Source organism: Macaca mulatta, chromosome 3, assembly GCF_049350105.2.
Source record: "Macaca mulatta isolate MMU2019108-1 chromosome 3, T2T-MMU8v2.0, whole genome shotgun sequence".
Lineage (NCBI taxonomy): Eukaryota > Metazoa > Chordata > Mammalia > Primates > Cercopithecidae > Macaca > Macaca mulatta.
The window spans coordinates 3679415-3702468 of NC_133408.1; the positions used below are offsets into that span (position 1 = coordinate 3679415).

General features: G+C 52.6%; 1 pseudogene; it reads left to right on the top strand.

Annotated features, from left to right (window-relative positions):
- The first annotated feature begins 8462 nt into the window (after positions 1 to 8462).
- On the top strand, positions 8463 to 9032 carry LOC144339599 (myosin light polypeptide 6 pseudogene; annotated as a pseudogene).
- Positions 9033 to 23054: the final 14022 nt, after the last annotated feature.

A 23054-nucleotide genomic window follows, 5' to 3' on the forward strand; every position in this document is an offset into this window, starting at 1 on the left:
AGTTCCGCCGGCGCGCGCGGGGCGGCCGAGGGACACGCGGGGGGGACGCGCGGGGGGACACGGGGGGAGGAAGCGGGGGGGCGACGCGGGGGGGACGCGGGGGGAGGACGCGGGGGGGCGACGCGGGGGGAGGAAGCCGGGGGGACACGGGGGGACACGCGCGCGGCGAGAGGCGTGGGCCGGGTGCGCCGGCGGGGCCGGGTGCGGAGCCTGGGTGGGATCCGCTAACGGACGGGGCTGGGGACCGGGTTGGGGGAGGGGTGCGGACGGGCCGGGGCCGCGGGAGGCGCGGGGATCAGGGAGGTCGGGACTGAACGGGGGGAGCTGGCGAAGGACCAGGCTGGGGTCCCGCGAGGGCTCCCACGGACGGGGTCGGGGGCAGAGGAGGCAGAGGGGGCCGGGGCGCGGGGTGCGGCCGGGAGGGGCCTCCTGGGCCCCGGAGCTCTGCCTGGGCCCCGGCATCTCCCCGGCCAGGGTCTCCTGCGGGCGCCGGGAAGTTTCGGGCGCGAGCTCCTCCCCCCGTCGGCCGGGGCTTAGGGTCGCCGTCAGGGGTCGCCGCGCGGCGGGCTCGGTGAGGACGGCCCTGCGAGCAGCGGCTCCGCGGAAGGATCGCGTTTCGGCCCACGTGCTGCGCCCTTGGACTTATTCATAGTTGGCACTGGGCTGGCAACATCGTATCGACACTTGACCCTGGCGGGGGTGGGGGTCGCCCCGGAGCTGCCTTGAGAACCCACGCGGGTGCTGACGCCGTCCCCTCCGGACCGCGGAGCCGCTCAGCCCCAGGACAGCGGCTCCTGTGCCCCCCTCCCCTGCACCTGGTCAGCGGCAGGTCCCAGAACCAGCCCGGGGAGGCCGCGCAGGTGCCGCTGTCAGGGCAGGGGGCGCTGCGGACTCCGTCTCCTGCACCCGGTACCTCGTGTGACCTGGCGCCTGCTCAGGTCCTCAGGCCCAGGCTGGACTTCCTGAGCTTGGGTGGGCTTCATTTGAAAACCATTTTAAATACCAAGTACTGGTACTGTCTACTGTGCCCCTTTTTTTCCTTTTATTTTTATTATTGAGACAGGGTCTTGCTCTGTCGCCCAGCCTGGAGTGCAGTGGTACAATCATAGCTCACTGAAGCCTTGATCTCCAGGGCTCAAGCGATCCTCCCACCTCAGCCTGCCAAGTAGCTGGGACCACAGGCACACACCACCATGTCTGCCTACTTTAAAAAAATATTTTTTTGTAGAAATGGGGTCTCACGGTGTTGCCCAGGCTGATCTCAAGTGATTCTCCCACCTCCTCCTCCCAAAGTGCTGAGATTACAAGCATGAGCCCCCGCACGCAGCCTGCACCTCCCTTTAAGCCTCCTCAAATTATTTCGGAAAATACTTAGATACTTAGACTAAAATAAAATGAAAGTACCGTGCACCTGTCCTACTCATAGTTCCCTTATTCTTGAAAAAGGAGTTAAGCTTTGCAAAGCTCGTGGAATTCACCATTTGTAAAACCTCTTACCCCTCATGTCACTTTGGGTAATCTGTGCCGCAGATAAATTCCCACAGGCACCTGCGGGATATGTGGATACAGGGATGTGCTGACTTACATCTCCACCTATAATCACAGGAAGCCTGAAAACAACCAGACACTTGGTTAAATAAACTCTAGAACATTCATTTGGCATTTTTAATTTAAAACATTTTTCTAAAGTTTTAATGTGATAATATGTGTACGCTGATAGGATATAGTCTCCAAGATCTGTTAAACTAAAAAATAAAAATAGTGCAGAGCAATGAATATACAATGATGTGCTTTATTTAAAACAAAGAAAAAAATGGCCGGGCGCAGTGGCTCACACCTGTCTGTAATCCCAGCACTTGGGGTGGCTGAGGCGGGTGGATCATGAGGTCAGGAGTTCAAGACTAGACTGGCCAAGATGGTGAAACCCCGTATCTACTAAAAATACAAAAAAAAAAAAAAATTAGCCTGGCATGATGACAGGCGCCTGTAATCCCAACTACTCGGGAGGCTGAGGCAGAGAATTGCTTGAACCCAGGAGGCAGAGGTTGCAGTGAGCCAAAATTGTGCCACTGCACTCCAACCTGGGTGACAGAGTGAGACTCCATCTCAAAAAAACAAAAAAGGCTGGATGCTGTGGCTCACACCTGTAATCCCAGCACTTTGGGAGGCCAAGGTGGGCGGATCACTTGAGGTCAGGGGTTCCAGACCAGCCTGACCAGCATGGTGAAACTCCACCTCTGCTAAAACAAGATACAAAAATTAGCTGGGCGTGGTGGTGCTCTCTTGTAATCCTAGTTACTCAGAAGGCTGAGACAGAAGAATTGTTTGAACCTGGGAGGCAGAGGTTGCAGTGAGCTGAGATCTAGCCATTGCACTCTGGCCTGGGCGATAGAACGAGACTCTGCTCAAAAAAAACAAACAAAAAAACCAGAAAACAATATGGTCAGATACAAGTCCAGAAAGCTCTTTGAAGATATGATACTGAATGGGCAGGGGTAAATAAATTTTATTACAATAAAATTTCTATGTATGTTAGGTAGTAATGTTTGGCTTTATCATGAGCACACATTTTATAATTCATAAATTTTATAATTTATGATTATGATTATTATTATTATTAGAAAAAGGGTATCCCCCTGTTAGCCAGGCTAGGAGTGCAGTGGTATGATCATAGCCCACGGCAGGATCCCTCAAGGGATCCTCCCACCTCAGCCTCTCAAATAGCTAGGGCTATAAGCATGCACCGCCACGCCCAGCTAGTTATTTATTTATTTATTTATTTATTTAGTAGATATGGCTCATCTACTCATCTACTCAGGAGGCCTAGATGGGAGTCGAGGGTGCAGTGAGCCATGCAGCCCTGCACTCCAGCCTGGATGACAGAGACAGACCCTTTCTTCATTAGAATCTGTGATCACTGAGATCCGAGCCCAGCCCCTGGAGAACTGCAGGTGCGCAGACACTCAGAGAAACATTTAAAGGGAGCTGGAAGTCGGCCACCCACCCTTAACTGTTTACAGGGTTCCAGCGCGCAGGTGCTCAGATTGGCAGCAAGCGTCATCACTAACCTTTATTGAGCCCTTGTTATGTGCGTAGATTAGTTCATTAACCAAAACCAGGCCACAAGGTAGAGATGATTGACACCCCATTTTACCTTTTTTTTTTTTTTTTTTTTTTTGAGACGGAGTCTCGCTCTATCGCCCAGGCTGGAGTGCAGTGGCCAGATCTCAGCTCACTGCAAGCTCTGCCTCCCGGGTTCACGCCATTCTCCTGCCTCAGCCTCCCGAGTAGCTGGGACTACAGGTGCACGCCACCTCGCCCGGCTAGTTTTTTGTATTTTTTTAGTAGAGACGGGGTTTCACCGTGTTAGCCAGGATGGTCTCGATCTCCTGACCTTGTGATCCGCCCGTCTCGGCCTCCCAAAGTGCTGGGATTACAGGCTTGAGCCACCGCGCCCGGCCCCCATTTTACCTTTAAGGAAACCGAGGCATAACAAACCTCCCTACCTTATCCACCAGCACGTGGGGCAGCAGAGGCAGGCAGCCCAGCTCTAGGCCCTGATGCAGCCACAGCACAGCAGCTTCTCCTGACCCGGTAATGGGGTTCGTTATTAAGAAAGAGACTCGTGGTGAGCCAAGATCATGCCATTCTACTCCTGTGTGGGCAACAGAGTGAAACTGATCTCAAAAGAAAAAAAAAGAGAGAGAGACTCAGATCCTCAGCCTCCTCAATGAAAAACTGGGGGCAAAGGGAGATTCTGACCTTGAGAAGTATTTGTCCAGAGAGGAGATTTCTGCAAGGAATGAAAAGAGGAAAAGTAGTTTTTTTATTTGTTTGTTTGAGACAGAGACTTGCTCTGTTGCCCAGGTTGGAGTGCAATGGCACGATCTTGGCTCGCTGCACATCCTGGGTTCCAGTGATTCTCCTGCCTCATTCAGACTCCTGAGTAGCTGGGATTACAGGCACACGCCACCACCCCTGGCTAATCTTTGTATTTTCAGTAGTGATGGGGTTTCACCATGTTGGCCAGGCTGGTCTCAAACTCCTGACCTCAAGTGATCTACCCACCTCGACCTCCCAGAGTGCTGAGATTACAGGTGTGAGCCACCGTGCCCAGCCTTTTTGGCATTTGTTGTCCACGGTGCGTATGAGCCAGGCCCTGGGAAAGGGGTTCCCTCTTCATTATTTGCTTTAATTCTCAGCCTGAACTTGCCGACATCTGGCCTCGCAGATAAGCAAACTGAGCCACAGAGGTGATCCCAGGGCCAAATGGCAGATTGACGCCCACCTCTACACCCAGAAGGAGGCTTTCCAGTTCTGAGGGGGCCTCATTGGACAACTTTCCCACCCAGCCCTGCCCAAGGCCCAGGGGGCCCAGTCTGGCTCAAGGCCAGTCAGGGGAGAGGACAGGCAGTGGCTGGCAGCAAGGAGGGCCCTGGGGCAGCTGGGGTTGGGCGCTGAGTCACGCGACTGACAGGGGAGCTGAGAGCCAAGGCTCGGCGCCAGCCTGTGACCTTAAAGGAGGATGTTACCCATTTGGTCTGAGTTTCTTTTTTTGTAAAATGAGGAGGTTCCCACCCAGACTTCCCTGATCTCCAAGAGGATGCCGGGAGGGCCAGGGGCCCTCAGGAATTCTTAAAAGCCCAAAGACAACTCTATGTTTGTCTCAGATGTAAAAGTTCACCAAAACGAAAGATGGTAACTGTGTAAATACACGAACTCCAGCGTGTGGATGCTAATCTCTGCTGGATGGACGTTAACTATTTTTGGCTATATGTAATAGGAAAACACTGCAAACAAAAGCATTTTTTTTCCTAGGAGACACATTATTTTTTAAACATAGACTTCTGGCCGGGCGCGGTGGCTCAAGCCTGTAATCCCAGCACTTTGGGAGGCCGAGACGGGCGGATCACGAGGTCAGGAGATCGAGACCATCCTGGCTAACACGGTGAAACCCCGTCTCTACTAAAAATACAAAAAACTAGCCGGGCGAGGTGGCGGGCGCCTGTAGTCCCAGCTACTCCGGAGGCTGAGGCAGGAGAATGGCCTAAACCCGGGAGGCGGAGCTTGCAGTGAGCTGAGATCCGGCCACTGCACTCCAGCCTGGGCGACAGAGCGAGACTCCGTCTCAAAAAAATAAAAATAAAAATAAAATAAAAAAATAAACATAGACTTCTACAGAGGCAAAAATTATAAACAAGATATTTCACAGCAAAGAGACTGGAAACCCTGGGTGCACTAAGACCTTGCCCCTGGAAATGATTCTTGAGAAACAGTTCAGTCTGGAGGCGCTGAGTCAGATGAGATGGTTGCCGTCTGTCAAAGGCGTGTGAACCAGAGCAACTCCATCTTGAACAGGGGCTGAGTAAAAGGCTGAGACCTACTGGGCTGCATTCCCAGACAGGTAAGGCATTCTAAGTCACAGGATGAGATAGGAGGTCGGCACAAACACAGGTCATAAAGAACTTGCTGATAAAACAGGTTGCAGTAAAGAAGCTGGATAAAACTCACCAAAACCAAGATGGAGACAAGAGTGACCTCTGACCGTCCTCATTGCTACACTCCCACCAGCACCATGACAGTTTACAAACGCCAGGGCAACATCAGGAAGTTACCCTATTGGTCTAAAAAAGGGAGGCATGAATAAGCCACCCCTTGTTTAGCATATCATCAAGAAATAATCATAAAAATGAGCGACCAGCAGTCCTGGGGCTGCTCTGTCTATGGAGTAGCCATTCTTAATTCCTTTATTTTCCTAATAAACTTGCTTTCACTTTACGGACTTGCCCTGAATTATTTCTTGTGCAAGCTCCAAGAACCCCCTCTTGGCGTCTGGATCCGGACCCGTTTCCTGTAACACATCCATCCCCCATCCCAGGGGTCAGCAGAGAGTAGAGAGCAACTGCCAGAGGAGCCTGGCCTCATCAGCCTGGAGGTCAAAGTCAAGGTCACAAGAGCAGGCCAGCGCCAGCCAGTGGGGAAGTGTCTGCACAGAGTAGCAGCCCTGGGTGTGAGTCCAGATCTTATCTCTCCTGCAAAGTGGGGCAACAGTAACTGCACTGTGCAGTGGCTGCGTGGTGGAGATTGTGGACCTGCAAAGCCCAGTGCAGGGCCTGGGCAGGTGAGAGCTGTGAGCTGTGGTCCATGCTTCGCACCCTCTCAGCAAGTGTCAGAGTCTGAGGAGCTCCAAGGTCCTGGCTGAGGAAGGAGCAGAGACAGAGAGAGACCAAGTGGAGGCTGTTGGGATGCAAGCCGAGGCTGCCCTCTTCAGGCATCCCAGCCAGTCCAAGCAGGCAGGGTACGCGGCCCCATGCTCCTGGCCACCAGCCTTTGCTTGGGGCCTGGGTCTGAGGCTCGCCTGCCAGTCCCACTCCCCTCTGGTGTCTTTCACAGGAGTTACAACGCCCTGCATACCCCGTGCACCCAAACCCCACTGAGTGTCCACCGCCCGGAGGCCTACGTGACACAGGGGACTGCAAAGGAGACCTCAGCCTCCCCCTTGCTTAGAAATGCGGCTTTGACCAGAGCACCTCCTGGGACCCACACCCTACTCTGCAGGCCTGTTTCCGAACTGAAGACCACCGGCCCCTTAAAATCACGAAAGCCTCCTCATGAAGGCAGGAACCACTGCCCTGAGCAGGCCCCTGACACAGGGAAGGGGACAGACCCACTTCAACTCCCCAGTGATGTGTTTCCCCCTTAGAAACCACGGGGTAATGTCATCTCTCAAAGGAAGGCCTCCTTTCCTCCCAGACGCCTGCACCCCAGGACACAGGCCACGCGCACAGGAGCAAGCAAAAACTTTAGTGTCTCTCTTTTACACAAATATTTTTTCAAATTGCACTCTGGGAAAAACAAAACAAAACAAAAATACATACAATTTCTAAAAATTCACAGCCAGGCGCGGTGGCTCACGCCTGTAATCCTAGCACTTTGGGAGGCCGAGACGGGCAGATCACGAGGTCGAGAGATAGAGACCATCCTGACTAACATGGTGAAACCCATCTCTACTAAAAATACAAAAAATTAGCTGGGTGTGGTGGCAGGTGCCTGTAGTCCCAGCTACTCAGGAGGCTGAGGCAGCAGCATGGCGTGAACCTGGGAGGCGGAGCTTGTAGTGAGCCGAGATCGTGCCACTGCACTCCAGCCTGCGCGGCAGAGCGAGACTCCGTCTCAAAAAAAAAAAAAAAATTCACCTGTTCAAATTTTGAGTTTATTTGTTTTGAGACAGGATCTTACTCTATCACTCACCCTAGAGTCAAGTGGTGTGATCACTGCATTCAGCAGTGCTGCTCACTGTAGCCTCAACCTCCTGGGCTCAAGTGATTCTCCTGCGTCAGCCTCCTCAGTAGCTAAGACTACAGTTGTGAGCTACCATGCTCAGCTAAATTGTCTTTTATTTGGTAGAGACAGGGTCTCACTATATTGCTAGGCTGCTCTTGAACTCCTGGGCTCAAGTGATCCTCCCACTTTAGCTTCCCAACAGATTTGGGGTTTTTTGTTGTTGTTTTTTGTTTTTGTTGTTTTGTTGTTGTTGTTGTTGTTGTTTAAAACAGAGTTTTGCTCTTGTCTCCCAGGCTGGAGTGCAATGGCACAATGTTAGCTCACTACAACCTCTGCCTCCCAGATTCAAGCGATTCTCCTGCCTCAGCCTCCTGAGTAGCTAGGATTACAGGAGTGTGTCCTCACTCCTAGCTAATATTGTGTTTTTAGTAGAGATGAGGTTTCACCAAGTTGGCCAGACTGGTCTCGAACTCCTGATCTGCCCACCTCGACCTCCCAAAGTACTGGGATTATAGGCATGGGCCACCAAGCCTGACAGATTTGTTTCCTTCCTTCCTTCCTTTCTTCCTTCCTTCCTTCCTTCCTTCCTTCCTCCCTCCCTCCCTCCCTCCCTCCCTCCCTTCTTTCTTCCTTCCTTCCTTTCTTCCTTTCTTCCTTTCTTCCTTTCTTTTTGAGACAGAGTTTTGCTCTTGTCACCCACGCTGTAGTGCAGTGGCAGGATCTCGGCTCACTGCAATCTCCACCTTCCGGGTTCAAGCGATTCTCCTGCCTCAGCCTCCCAAGTAGCTGGGATTATAGGTGCCCACCATCATGCTTGGCTAATTTTTGTATTTTTAGTAAAGATGGGGTCTCACCATGTTGGCCAGGCTGGTCCTGAACTCCTGACCTCAGGTGATCCACCCGCCTCAGCCTCCCACAGTGCTAGGATGACAGGCGTGAGCCACCGCGCCCCCACAATTTGGTATTTTAAGGGCGTGCAGGAGAACCCAACAGCTCACAGATCCGATTTACCACCTAATTCCTGAGAAACAGGGAAAGGAGCAGCTCAAGTACTGATGCTGGTGGGGCCAAGGAAGTCTTCCAGAAAAAAGCCCAGTGAGTTAGCATGAAGCGAAGTTTTCTCGGAAGGCTATTCAGTGCTTTAGGCAGGGCGATTTAGGCGTAGACGTAGATCGTGATTATAAAATATTTCACTGAGCTATCACTGCAGGGAGAGGTCCCACAAAGCTGAGCAGTCAAGACGTGCGACTTCACCGAGGACCAGCGCAGAGTTCAAGGCTGCCTTTGGCTGTTTGACTGAACAGGTGATGGCAAGGTCCTTCCAGCCCCTGTGGGGACGTGACGAGGGCCCTGGGCCAGAACCCCACCAACGCCGAGGCGCTCGAGGTCCTGGGGAACCCCGAGAGTATGAGGTGAATGTGAAGGTGCTGGACTTTGAGCACTTCCTGCCCATGCTGCGGACGGTGGCCAGGAACGAGGACCAGGGCACCTACGAGGATTATGTGGAAAGCCTTCAGGTATTTGACAAGGAAGGAAATGGCACCGTCATGGGTGTGGAAATCTGGCACGTTCTTGTCTCACTGGGTGAGAAGACGACAGAAGAAGGAGGAGAGATGCTGGTGGCAGGGCATGAGGACAGCAGTGGTTGCCTCGACTCTGAAGTGCTCATCTGAGGGTCTCCCCAGCCTCCCAGAGCCCGGGCCTTTCCCTGGGTGACATTACATATCTAGCCTGAGGCTCCCTCGGGCCTCTGGTGGTAGCACCTTTCCCATCTTGTCTGTCTTGGATGATGTTTGCCATCAGCGTTCACCAAATAAACTTCCTCTCTGTGCACCCTCCACCCAAACAAATTTCAAGGCTGGGCACAGTGACTCACGCCTGTAATCCTAGCTGAGGCGGGCAGATCATTTGAGGTCAGGAGTTCAAGACCAGCCTGGCTAACATGGTGAAACCCCATCTCTACAAAAATACAAAACTTCGCCGGGCTTGGTGGCGGGTGCTTGAAATCCCAGCTACTCAGGAGGCTGAAGTGGGAGAATCGCTTGAATCCAGGAGGTGGAGGTTGCAACAAGATGAGATAAGATCACGCCACTGCCCTCCAGCCTGGGTGACAGAAAGAGGCGCTGTCTTAAAAAAAAAAAAAAAATTCAGAACTGGGAGTAACAGAAGAGTTATTTCTGGGAGAAAAGAGAGCATTAGATAAGGGCACTCAGACCACACCCCTCCTGCCTGGGGCCACCGCGGAGGAAGGCACCACAGAGGCCGCTAAACACAAGCCGAGCTTCACTTCTTGGAAACACTAGAGGAGGAACTTCAGGGCCTTTCCCTCAGTTTCAGTTCTTATCTGGTTAATTTCCTAACGTCCCTGGTCCTGTCATTACACTAAAAAATAAGCCCTCCTTCAGTGTCAGGACAGGCCACAGACTGAACCCGGTCTTGTAAAATGAGTGTGGTTTTGTTCCTCTTTTTCGCCAGGGCTGGAAGGGCTCAGTCCCTGGTGCCTCCTGAGCGCGGTGCAGTGAGGGGCAGGAGGCATGGGTTCTCTGCCACCACAGGCACCCCTGCCTTTGGACATGGCCTTGTTGGGAGGGGTGGCCATGCTGGAGGAGTCTGTGTGCCTGCCATCGCTGTGGGGGTTCTGCTGGGGGCAAATTGTCTTGTCCGGACCCTCTGGGGGTTCTCTTGGAGGCAGATCGTCTTGTTCAGAGCCTCTGCTTCCTGCATGGTCAAAAGTGGTGGTGGGCGCTGCCCAGCTGGCCTCCCAGGTCTCCGCGAGGATCAGGTGAATTTGCACTGGCGCTGTCCAGCTGGTCTCCCAGGTCTCTGCGTGGATCAGGTGAATCTGGGGAAAGCCACCGACGGGTTTCTCTGAAATTCTGTCCTTGAGTCTCTCCTCTACAAATCCACCTCCTTGGAGGCCTTTCCCCGACAGGGCTGTACCTGGCAACCCCACCTGGGCCCTGATACAGGAGCCCCGCCCTGCCTTGGCCCTGCTGTGCACCCAGCCTGAGCAGCGCCCGTCTCCTGGAAGGCTCCACAATGGAGGTGTTGTCTGCAAGGACAGACATGGAGCAAATTCCTGACAGCAGGGAGTCTGCAGTCCCTTGCTTGTGTGGTGGCGTCTGGCAGTAGGAGCCACAAAGACAAGCGTATTCTCAGCCTTGCTGATGTGCTGGATTTGCCTCCTGGGCTGCTGTGCACAGAACACAGGGTGCAGGGCCTCAGCCACAGACACGGATCCTCTCACATCCTGGGGGCTGGATGCCCAAGATCAAGGCATCGGCAGGGCTGGTTCCTCTGAGGCCTCTCCTTGGCATGTAGACGCCATCTCCTCTCTGTATCCCCACAGGGCCGTCCCTCTGTGCGTGTGTGTGTGTATCCTCATCTGCTCTTCTTACAAGGACACCAGTCCAATCAGGACCCACCCTAGCAACCTCATTTTACTCTAATCACCTCTGTTTGGACCTCATCTCCAACACAGTCCCCTTCTGCAGTGCTGGAGGTTAGGGCTTCGACACGTGAATCCGGGGTAGGCAAACCCACCCGAACGCTCAGCGTTCTCTTTTCCTCTCTCTCTTTCTGCAATACACGAGTGACTTATGTAATGCTGAAAGTCACTCTACAGTAATATACGCCTTACAGATGCAAAGCTGCCAGGCTGCCAGGAGGAAGTGCCGCATCGGGAGCCGCCTGGCCTGCATGGAGAGACGGAGGTGCTGACTGGCCGGATCGATGAAGGACACGGCTCGCTCACTTCTCTGTTGGTGGCAGCTGGGACTCACAGGTTCGTGCCACCTCTTGAGAAGGGAATTTGGAATCTGGTAGGAAAGAGAAGACAAGAGCACGAGGGGGAACATTGTGAGGTGCAGGAGCGTTTCTCTGAGGCGGTTCATTGAATCATGTTCAGGAGGAAGCGCCCCAGCCCTTCACCGACCCAGCCAATCAGAATCAGGGCAAAGCACCATCATCACCATCGTCGTCGTCATGACTATAGCCCCCGTTCATTGCATGCTATACCTGTGCAGCGGAAGCACCTTCGAGACAAACTTGCCTGAGGTCACACAGCTGCAGGGAGTAAAAGCTCAGTCTCTTTAGCTGGAGAGCATCTTTGCACAACCCCTCATAAATAATTGGAACAAAATAGGAGGGGCAGGCCGGATGTGGTGGCTCACACCTGTAATCCCAGCACTTTGGGAGGCAGAGGTGGCAGGATTGCGTGAGTCCAGGAATTCGAGACCACCCAGGGTAACATGGCGAGATCCTGTTTCTACAAAAAATAGAAACATTATCCAGGCATGGTAGCACGAACCTATAGTCCCAGCTACCCGGGAAGCTGAGGTGGGAGAACCACTTGAGCCTGGGGAGGCTGAGGCTGCAGCCCCGATGGTGCCACCACACTCCAACCTGGGTGACAGAGTGAGATCCTGTCTCACAAAAAAAAATAAAATAGGCCAGGTGCGGTGGGTTATGCCTGTAATCCTAGCACTTTGGGAGGCTGAGGGGGGCAGATCACCAGAGGTCGGGACGGCCAACTTTGAGAAATCCCCGTCTCTACTAAAAATACAAAAGTAGCTGGGCATGGTGACACATGCCTGTAATCCCATCTACTTGGGAGGCTGAGGCAGGATAATTGCTTGAACCTGGGAGTCAGAGGTTGCAGTGAGACGAGATCGCAACACTGCACTCCAGCCTGGGCAACAAGAGCAAAATTCTGTCTCAAAAAAAAAAAAAATTAAAAAATTAAAATTAAATAGGAGGGGCAGCTCATCCTTCCCCCGACCACAGTTAAGCTGTCAGGGACCCTTGCTCACACAGACTTTGAGCAGAGAGCTGCTTGGGAGGGAACAGGAGTGGAAGACCCCGGCAGGTAGGAGGTCCCCCTGGATGATCTTGAAGCTCCTCCCTACCTCATGGTTCCAGATGTGCTGATTCCTGGTCTGCAAACTGGATGCTTTCCCATCTCTTTGGAAGCCTCTGGCTCCGTCCACAGCCCCCTGCCTGCAATGGTCAGGTCCCTGCCGGGTCACTCAGCTTCCCAGACTTGTTTGACCTCTGGGGAGACTTGGAATCAGAATTGACAGCAGAGTTGTCGTGAGGCTAAAATGAGAAACAAATGGAAGCACCTATCACTGTGACTGCTGAGGGACTTGGGCAAACTCCAGCTCCCCCCGCCAGGGTTGTGTGCGTGGAAATGGTCGTGCCGTCCACGAAGGAAGCTTTCTCCTTGGGGATCCAGTAGATAGACCCCCAGGTGTGGACAATTGTCACAGCACACACCAGCCCAGCTGGGACACGCACAGACGCCAGACGGTCTGTAATTGAACTCTGATTAATACACACAGCAAGCAGCCTGCTGACAGGCAAGCCATTTCACAGCCAACCTGGCAACAGTGTATTTTATAACCTGTATAATGAAGAGGTCGTGGTTTAAGTGAAATTTAAAAACGTCTGTCCTGAGGAGGGTTCAGTTCAGATGTGCACGATTCCCCTGTGGCCTGGCTGCCAGTACCAACTGCCTGCACCTCCAACAGCCCCCCTGGACCAGTGAGTACAGAGTCTGCTCATGAGGTGGGGCCTCACCCCCTTCCGATGCTTTTGGGGCCCCAGCTGGCTTTGCTCATGTGTGGCATGTCCCCATCTCTTTCCATGTACCCATGCTCATGACTAGGCATTTGCCCTGGTCTTTGATATGAACCCCGAATATCTGAGACAAGTCTCAGTCAATTTAGGAAATTTATTTTTTCCGAAGTTAAGGGCACACATCTGTGACACAGCCTCAGGAGGACCTGGCGACCTGTGCCCAAGGTGCTCAGCACACAGCTTAGTTTTATACATTTTAGGGAGGCATGAGATGTTAATCAATATATGTAAGACATTGATATGGGTAGGCTTTGTGTCCCCACCCAAATCTCATCTTGAATGGCAATTCCTATATCCCCACACATTTAGGTCAAGACCTGGTGGGAGGTGACTGGGTGCCAGGGTTCCACCTTGCTGTCCTTGTGATAGTGAGGAGGTTCTCATGAGATCTGATAGTTTTATCAAGGGCTCTTCCCCCTTCACTCACCAGTCTCTCGCCTGCCACTATGTAAGACATGCCACTTCCCCTTCCACCATGATTTGTAAGTTTCCTGAGGTCTCCCCAGCCCTACAGAACCATGAGTCAATGAAACCTCTTTTATTTCTAAATGACCCAGTCTTGGGCATGTTGTCTTTATAGCAGTGTGAAAATGGACTAATGCAGAGGACATTGGTTTGGTCTGGAAAGAGGACAACTTGAAGTGGGGAGGGGCCTTCCAGGTCACAGGTAGATAAGAGACAAATGGTTGCATTCTGGTTTTTTGTTGTAGTTGTTGTTGTTTTGTTTTGAGACAGCCTGTTACCCAGGCTGGAGTGCAGTGGCATGGTCTCAGCTCACTGCAACCTCTGCCTCCTGGGTTCAAGTGATTCTCCTGCCTCAGGCTCCCAAGTAGCTGGGATTATGGGCGCTTGTTGCCCACCTCCATGCCCGGCTAATTTTTGTATTTTTAGTAGAGATGGGGTTTCACCATGTTGGCCAGGCTGGTCCTGAACTCCTGACCTCAAGTGATCTGCCTGCCTCGGCCTCCCAGAGTGCTGGGATTATAGGCGTGAGCCACGACGCAGGGCCAATGGTTGCATTCTTTTGAGTTTCTGATTAGCCTTTTCAAAGGAAGCAATCAGATATGCTTATCTCAGTAAGCAGAGGGATGACTTTGAATAGAGTGGGAGGCAGGTTGGCCCTAAGCAGTTCCCTGCTTGACTTTTCCCTTCAGTATAAATAACTTAGTAATTTTGGGGTCCCAAGGTTTATTTTCCTTTCACATTGACTATCATTAGTCAATAAAACAGGGGCTAGTGTTTATTGAGTGCCTCTAAAGTGTCTGCTCGGAACAGGTGGGCGTGCCCTCCCAAACACTGGTGCTCTGGGCTGCACCTCAACCCCTGCCACACCCTTCCTTCCTTGCTAGGTCTGTTCCAGGATGCTGGACAGAGCCCACAGGTCCAGCCCCTCCCGGAGTTCCTGTTTCCTCTCTGGCTGAAGCTCCTGCAGCCCCGTTCCTGCCATCCTCGTGTGGCCCTGTCCCCATCAGATGTGCTAGTGGGGGCACCCATAACACCTTTCCTCAAAAGCGGCCTTCCAGATAACTGCCCCGCTCCCCGGCCTTCCAGATAACTGCCCCCCTCCCTCCCCTGCACTCAGGTGTCAGCTCCACAGCCCTCAGGCCCTGCCATTTCCTAGCTATGGTCAGTTGCCCTAACAGCCCCGATAATCTTCAGCTCCTGCTACTGTCAGAGGCATTTGAACCAGAGCAACTCCTTCTTGAATCGGGGCTGGGTAAAACGATGCTGAGACCTGCTGGGCTGCTGCATTCCCTGGAGGCCAGGCATTCTTAGCCACAGGATGAGGTAGGAGGTCAGCAGGACTGGTATCACAAGACACAGGTCACAAAGACCCTGCTGATAAAGCAATAAAGACACCCGCCAAAACCCACCGAAACCAAGATGGTGACCAAAGTGACCTCTGGCCTTCCTCATTGCTCATCATACACTAATTATAATATATTAGACACTAACGTATTATAATAAAAGACACTCCCACCAGTACCACATGAAGAAACGGTCAACACCAGTAAGCTTAAGGCAACGCAAATCAAAACTACGATGAATCATTACTTCACACCCACTCAGATGCTTAGAGTAAAACAGGCAGGTCACAGAGAGCACTGAAGGGGACGCTCATGGGAATGCAGCATGGTGCAAACACTTCTGGTAGCAGGGCAGCAGCCTCTCCAAAAGTTCAACATAGAGTTACTGTGTGACCCACAGTTCCACTGCTAGGTAAAGCTCCCAAAGAAATGAAAACGTGTTCCCACAGAAACTCATACACGACTGTCCTTAGCATTAATATTATTATTATTATTATTATTAGAGATGGAGTCTCACTCTGTCACCCAGGCTGGAGTGCAGTGGTGTGATCTCAGCTCACTGCAACCTCCACCTCCTGCGTTCAAGTGATTCTCCAGCCTCAGCCTCCCGAGTAGCCGGTATTACAGACGCCCACCACCACACCTAACTAATTTTCGTATTTTTAATAGAGATGGGGTTTCATCCTGTTGGCCAGGCTGGTCTCAAACTCCTGACCTCAGGTCATCCACCCGGCCTCCCACAACGCTGGGATTACTGGCGTGAGCCACTGCACCCAGCCTACTTGTGTTGTACATTCTGTGGGTTTTCACACATGCATATGGCATGGATCCATCATTACAGTATCATGCAGAGTATTCTATGGCCCTAAAAGTCCTCTGTGCTCTCCTTATTCATGCCTCCCTCCTCCTACCCCAGCGAATGCTGATCTTTTTACTGTCTTCATAGTTTTGTCTTTTCCAGAGATCATATAGTCAGAATTGAAGGGAATATGCCAGCCAAAAACCTGCCACTATGGTATAAGAATTATTTTAGCTAAAGGCACTAAAAATAAAAGTAGCTGCAAGAAGTACGCTTAGACCCCCCGCTTTTCTTCCTGAAAGTAGATTAAATTCCCATGTAAGAGCCCAGTTCCCTACACCAGGAGGAAAGAAACATTTTTATCACCAGAGATGGGGATTCGAGGCAGAGAGAAATCTGTACAAACAGATCTTGTTAAAATAATTCTTGTCTTCCTTTAGTCGCCTCATATATTTTAGTGACTTTTCCACAATTTCCTCTCTTTGCTCAACCTAATCTATAGACATTTAGGCCTGGCTTTGGGTCTTCATCTTCTTGTGGGGACTTCCATGTACCTATAAAACAAAATCTGCTTTTCTCCTGTGTTGTTTTTTTGTTTGTTTGTTTGTTTTTGAGATGGAGTCTCATTCTGTTGCCAGGCTGGAGTGAAGGGGCACAATCTCGGCTCACTGCAGCCTCTGCCTCCCAGGTTCAAGTGATTCTCCTGCCTCAGCCTCCCAAGTAGCTGGGACTACAGGCACCTGCCACCGTACCTGGCTAATTTTTGTATTTTTAGTAGAGACAGAGTTTCACCATATTGGCCAGGCTGGTCTCGAACTCCTGACTTCAAGTGATCCGCCCACCTCGGCCTCCCAAAGTGCTGGGATTACAGATGTGAGCCACCGTGCCCAGCCCTGCTTTTCTCCTATTAATCTGACTTAGGTCAGTTTGATTCTCAGACCCAGCCGAAGACCCCAGGAGGGTAGAGGTACGGCTTTTCCTCCCATACAGAATCACCTAGTAGGTAGGATTTTCAGACTGCTTCTGTCACCTGGCAACACACATCTAAAGTTCCTCCACATCTTTTCACAGCTGACAGCCCATTTCTTGTCAGTGCTGGATAATAGTCTGGACGCTGTCTGGATGCATCGCCGTTTATTTATCCATTCACACACTGAAGGACGTCTTGGTTGCTTCCAAGTCTTAGAAGTTATGAATAAAGCTGCTATAAATATCCAGGTGTAGGTTTTTGTTTGGTTGGTTTTTTGGTTTTGTTTTGTTTTTTGAGACAGGGTCTTTCTCTGTCGCCCAGGCTGGCATGCAGTGGTGCGATCATAGCTCACTGTAGCGTTGAACTCCTGGCCTCAAGCCATCCTCCTACCTCAACCTCCTGAGTAGCTGGGACCACAGGTGTGTGTCACCACACTTGGGTAATTTAAAAAAATTTTTGTAGAAATGGGATCTCGTTTTATTGCACAGGCTAGTCTTGAACTCCTGGGCTCAAGCGATCCTCCCACCTTGGCCTCCCAGTGTGCTGAGATTACAGGTGTGAGCCACTACATCCAGTCCTGTGTGCAGGTTTTTGTGTGGATATAAGTTTTCAGCTCATCTGGGTAAATACTGAAGAGTGTGGTTGCTGGGTCCTGTGGAAGGGGTGTGATGACTTTTGTAAGATGGGGCCAAACCGCCTTCCAAAGTGGCTGCACCATTTTGCATTCACACCAGCAATGAATGGGCGTTCCTGTGGCTCCACGTCCTCACGAGCATTTGGTATTGTCAGTGCTTTGGATTTTCACCATTCTAATGGACGTGTAGTGGTATCTCATTGTTTTTCCTTCTTCTTTATTAATGCAGGTGTTTACAGCTATAAATTTTCCTCCAACTACTTCATTTCTGCATTCCATAAATCTTGATATGTTCTGGTTTTATTTTCATTCATCTCAAAGTATTTTCTAATTTATTTTGTGATTTCCTCTTTCATTCATTGGTGATTTAGGAGTATGTTACTTAACTGCCACATGTTTGTGAATTTCCCAAATTTTCTTCTATTAGTGATTTCTAATTGCTAGATTCCCGGGAACAGGTCAGCCTTTCAAACCCCCTGTGGACATCCCATTCCCCAGCTTTTCCTTTTAAGGTTTTGATCTTCTTGTTTGCCCCTCCTGGTAACACCAGCTAGGCAGCTGTGATGCGAAGCAGTTTCCACGGACGGTTCTCAACAATCATCCCAGGGAAAAAGCTGTTCCGAATAAACAAGGTCTGAGTCAGGTCAATAAAACCAAGCCCTTCAAGGGGTGGTGGTGTTGGGGTGTTGGGGATGGGGTGTTTCTAGGAAGCTGCCAGATGGGTCAAATTGTGACAATTAACAGGGGGTGGGGCTTCTGGGAGCTCCAAACCCACCCTAAGTCTGCCAGTGGGTGCCAGGAGGCTGGTTTTCAAGGCCGCTGCAGGGGTGGGTGGGGGGATAGAAACAGTGACAGCTAAAATGCCCCAACACTCATTGTTCCAATGAGATTCAGCTGTTTTTTGTTTTGTTTTGTTTGTTTTTTGAGACGGAGTCTTGCTCTGCTGCCCAGGCTGGAGTGCAGTGGCACAATCTTGGCTCAAGCTCCGCCTCCCGGGTTCACGCCATTCTCCTGCCTCAGCCTCCCAAGCAGCTGGGACTACAGGTGCCTGCCACCTTGCCAGGCTAGTTTGTTGTATTTTTTAGTAGAGATGCTCCTCAGAGGGTTGCAACCCTTTGGTGAATTTCCAAAGCTCTGAAAAAGTTCACTGTTACAGTTTTTGCCAGTATTCTCATTGCTTTTATGGAGAAACAGATTTGGAGGGGGCCTTACTCTGACATTCTGAAATCGGCTATCCCTGATGGTTGATTTTTGAACATTGAATAGTATGAAATTCCAAGACATCTTCTCTCTCCTCCCCACTGCCTCTTCTCTCTCTCCCCATCTCCCTCTCGTTTTGATGTCTGGTGAACCTCCCTGTCAGGGCTTGGCCCTGGTGGGGTCCTAGCTCCTCAGTTCTATGTGGCCAGTGATGGTCGTCCTGTGGGGCTGGGGTGAGGGACCAGGGTGAGGAGATGGCCGGGACTGCTGTGTCTGGAGGGCTGGAGTCCCTGTGCCTCCTGACCCTGCCCTCTTCTTGGGGGTGGCCTGTAGCCATGGTGTCTGGGCCATAGTGGTCCCATGAAGGTCTGTCTGTACGGGCCCCCTTCTGACTCCCTTAATAAAACCAAACTCTGGCGCTCAGGCTGGCCTGGGAAAGGATGTGTCCCCAGGAGGTCTATCCCTTGTCCCCCAATGTCCCTTGCCCTTCAGGGAGGGGCAGGGCCTGGAACTCGGCCCACAAGGAAAGGCAGTGCTTGTTTCCTTCCTGAAGATGCTGAGGAAGAGCCCGTCTGCACCCACCTTGGCGCTCAGAGCATGAAGCCGGCAGATCCTCGAGGGGCTCCCTGTGGCCCGCAGCTTGCTCCGAACAAGCCAGGGCGCTGGAGCCAAGCAGTGGCACTTCTTCACATGCAGTGTGAGAAGGACCTGCCATTCACTTTTATCGTCACATCAGTCAGAGAACAGTTTTGCACCGGGTGTGCTTTCCCCACAGGGGTCAGGCCTGCAGCCCGGCTGCCCCCTCCTGCGTTCAGGGAGATGAAGAAGACACAGCCGGGCACTCCCTTCCTCTCCTCCCACTGCAAACATCCGGCTCTGGAGTCGTTCTTGAAACAAGCTCCAGGGGGCTCCAGTGTTCTCGTCTGCAGTAGACAGGTGGCATCACTGCCCGCCCCGGAGTCAGGGGACCCCAGTGTTCTCGTCTGCAGTAGACAGGTGGCATCACTGCCCGCCCCGGAGTCAGGGGACCCCAGTGTTCTCGTCTGCAGTAGACAGGTGGCATCACTGCCCGCCCCGGAGTCAGGGGGCCCCAGTGTTCTCGTCTGCAGTAGACAGGTGGCACCACCGCCCATCCTGGAGTCAGGGGGCCGCAGTGTTCGTTCTCGTCTGCAGAAGACAGGTGGCATCACGGCCCGCCCGGGAGTCAGAGCCAGGCCCAGCCCTGGTCAGAGGCACAATGGAGCAGGTCTCCACATCCCACTACGGCTCCCCCAAGGGCTTCCCGACCACCACGCCCAGTGGTCTGGGTGTGGAGAGCAAGCTTCCTCTTGTCTTTCCTTATAGGAAACCTGCTTTTCCCGCAGTTCCTCTACCGCAGCCCCGCTGTGGTTTGGGGTCCGATCCGACAGCCTCTGCAGAGGTTTGTGAGGGTCAGGAAACACTAGAGTCACCAGGATGTTCATTTTGCAACATTTTCAACATTTGTAATCCAGTGAAATATCAATAAAAACCCCACAGGGTTCTGGCAATAGGAAGAGTACGCTTTCCTCCGGAGACCAATCCTTTCTATTCAGACCATTTCCAGACCTGTGAGCTCACCTCTGAGACAGGCCAGGGCCCTCTGCCCAGGCGGGTCACACTGTGCCCCTGCCCGGTAACCACTCCACCTTCACACCTGCAGCCTTCATAGCCCCTGCACAGCCAGCTCCCTCCTGGTGAACAGCTCACAGCAAGGCCTGCGGCCCCAGCAAGCAGTTCCCTCTCATGGATGCGCTGGCTTTAAATAATTCAGCTGTCTTTTCAGAGATGATTCACCAAAGCTGCTCATTGAGAGGAAAGATCGTGAGCGTGGCGGCTGCGCCAGTCCCCCCTCTGAATGAGACTTGGGGACTCAGCCTGGCCACATGGAAGCCGCAACAGGAAGGACTGACTGCCATGGGCGCCTTGAGAGACACGGCCCCGGCAGGCACAAGCTCTGAGCCCCGAGAACCCAATGCCACGGTAGATGATGGCACCAGACAGCACCCGGGCAGGCTAGGAGGCGACGGGCGCTCCTGGGTGTGCACAGGCTCCTCGGCAGGGCGGGGAGGGCAGGCTCCTCTGCAGGGTGGGGAGGCGCTGGCCCACTTAAGACTCCTCAGCCCATCGCCAGATGGAATGTGGAGGGCGGCCATGAAAACCATAGAAACAGTGTGTGGACCCCCAGCCTTGCAGAAGGAAGGGAGATGGGGGTGCACCCAGTAGAGACACCTCCTCACCCCCAGACCTGCTGGGCCCTCTGCAGGCTCCTCTCCTTTAGCCCAGCCAGTGTCCACGGTGGGGGCAAGCTTGCTGAACTCGAATGGCTTTCTCTCCTCTCCCTGTCCCCCTGGGAGCTCCCTGTCTACCAAGTGATACAATGCACACCTTCAACTTAGCATATTCCACCCTGAAACAACATCACTGCGCTTCATGTGTGTCTAAGGGCCTACCACAGCAATTCCATCGCACCTTCCTGTTCTTGGCACTGCTTTTTTGTTTGTTTGTTTTGAGACAGAGCCTTGCTGTATCACCCAGGCTGGAGTGCAGTGCTAGACACCCATTGACAAAAGGTGCAGCCCGCACAGGAGCCAAAATATGTTCAGTAGACCGGGTGCCACTCTGAGTTTGCCCATTCATTTGTCAGGGAACCCCAGATTGATTCCACCTTTTGGCATCGTGAGCACCGCTCTGAGCCTCCCGGGGCAAGCATCTCTTTGAGTCCCTGATTTCAGTATTCTGGGTCTGTCCTAGGAGCAGAATTGCTATGTCACATGACAACTGTATGTTTCATATGTTTAAGCTTTTGAGGAACTGTCACACGTCTTTTTAAAAAAGCAACCTGGCATCTGATATTTATAAACCATCATTGAAACAGTCATCATGGAAAACTAAGGTCTGAGTCGAGTGGGAAGGTGGCCAGTGGTTGCTGACATTTCCTGCCAGTCACAGGGAGGTCCTGGGAAAGGGTCATCACCACTGCCCCCGACCCTGTGGGGGGAAGGGCTGTCTGGGGCTATCGGTCAGATCTGGCCCAGAGAGTGGAAGCCACTCCAGGTGTTCCGAGAAGGGTTCAGACGCAGGTGCTCAAAGGCTCTCACAGCTGCTGGACGGGACCCTAAGGAAGGCCAGGAGCAAGGTGACAGCTCTCAAGCAATCTCAGGAACCTCAGGAGTCCCTGCTGTGGCACTCCCTGGGAGCTGCTGCCAGCCTCACATGTCACCTGCCCGGGAGGCCAGCTGCCTCATTGGTGACGAGGGACTCAGAAACGTTGCCTTCTCTGCAAAGCTGCAGGGCTGCAGGGAGCCACGTGCACTGGGGATGTGGGCACAGGGAGTGTGCAGGCCTGGGTGAGGGCAGCCTGGAGGGCAGGTCAGATGCTGGAAACATCGTCCAGGTGGGGCCAGCATGACTTACTAATGGACTTGTGGGGCCACAGGGTGAGGGGAGGAGAAGGGCCTGGTGTTTTGTCATCGACACGTGTTGGAAACCCTTGGCGGGGCCTCGGATGCCCGAGGAGGCCACATCATGCAGCATATGGGAAAATAAGCCTTAAAAATGGAAAGCACGTATGCTCTAGGCACCCCGAAAATCCTGAGCCTGGAAGGGTCAATGAGAGAGAGAGAAACATTCACACAGGACAGCTTGAGGCAGAGAGGGGCTGCGTTCTGTGCCCGCAGGACGGCTGTGACTTCACGCCCAGCTGCTCAGGGCTGTGGGGCGCTCTCTTTGGAGAAGGGGCTGACTCCAGGATGGGGCAGGGGAGGTCCTGGTGTGCCTGGCACCTGGTCATGCCAGAGGTGAGGACACTTGCCCACGCCTGGCAGGGTGGAGGGCTGGGCCGCCAGGGGCTCCCACTGTCCAAGTGTGGGTCATTTGGAACATTAAAAAGAGCAATCGATTATTTTGATTGTAAACTATTACTAAATGAAAATCTGGCTCGAGCCTATAATCTCAGCATTTTGGGAGGCTGAGGCTAGTGGATCATCTGAGGTTAGGAGTTCAAGACCAGCCCGGCCAACATGGTGAAACCCTGTCTCTAATAAAAATAAAGACATTAGCCGGGCGAGGTGGTGGGTGCCTGTAATCTGCTACTCGGGAGGCTGAGGCAGGAGAATACTTGAACCTGGGAGGCAAAGGTTGCAGTGAGCCAAGATTGCGCCACCGCACTCCAGCCTGGGTGACAGAGTGAGACTCCAATTCAAAAAAGAAAAGAAAAAATCTGTAAGTCCACAGTGACACCAAAGAGAGAGTGAGGAAGGAAGCAAATGTCATTTGTCACCGGGAGGTGACATCCTGCGAATCCCTCCCTCTGAAGACTGGCTTTGAAAGGAAAGGGATCACCAGTCACCCAGCCTTTTCTAGTTAATGAGGAACAGCTTCTCCTTACAGAAAATGCCAGCTAAGAAGTATGGCAGGAACAGCCGACTGAGAATGTCTCCAGACACCAGCCCCCTCGGGGAATGGCTGATTCAGGTGGGGGTGAGGACTGGCTGCCGAAACCCCGGGTGTGTGTGGGAAAGCCGTGTCCACGGTGCTGCTGAGCCGGCGACTTGCTCACTGCCAAGGGCCCTCATGAAGGAGAGCTCTCAAGGTCACTGCCCCAACCACGTGGCCCATTTGGTGTCCCCACCCATGGGATGACCCACACCGTGGCCTCACATGAGGGCAGCGTGAACTCACAGATCATCCACAAGACCC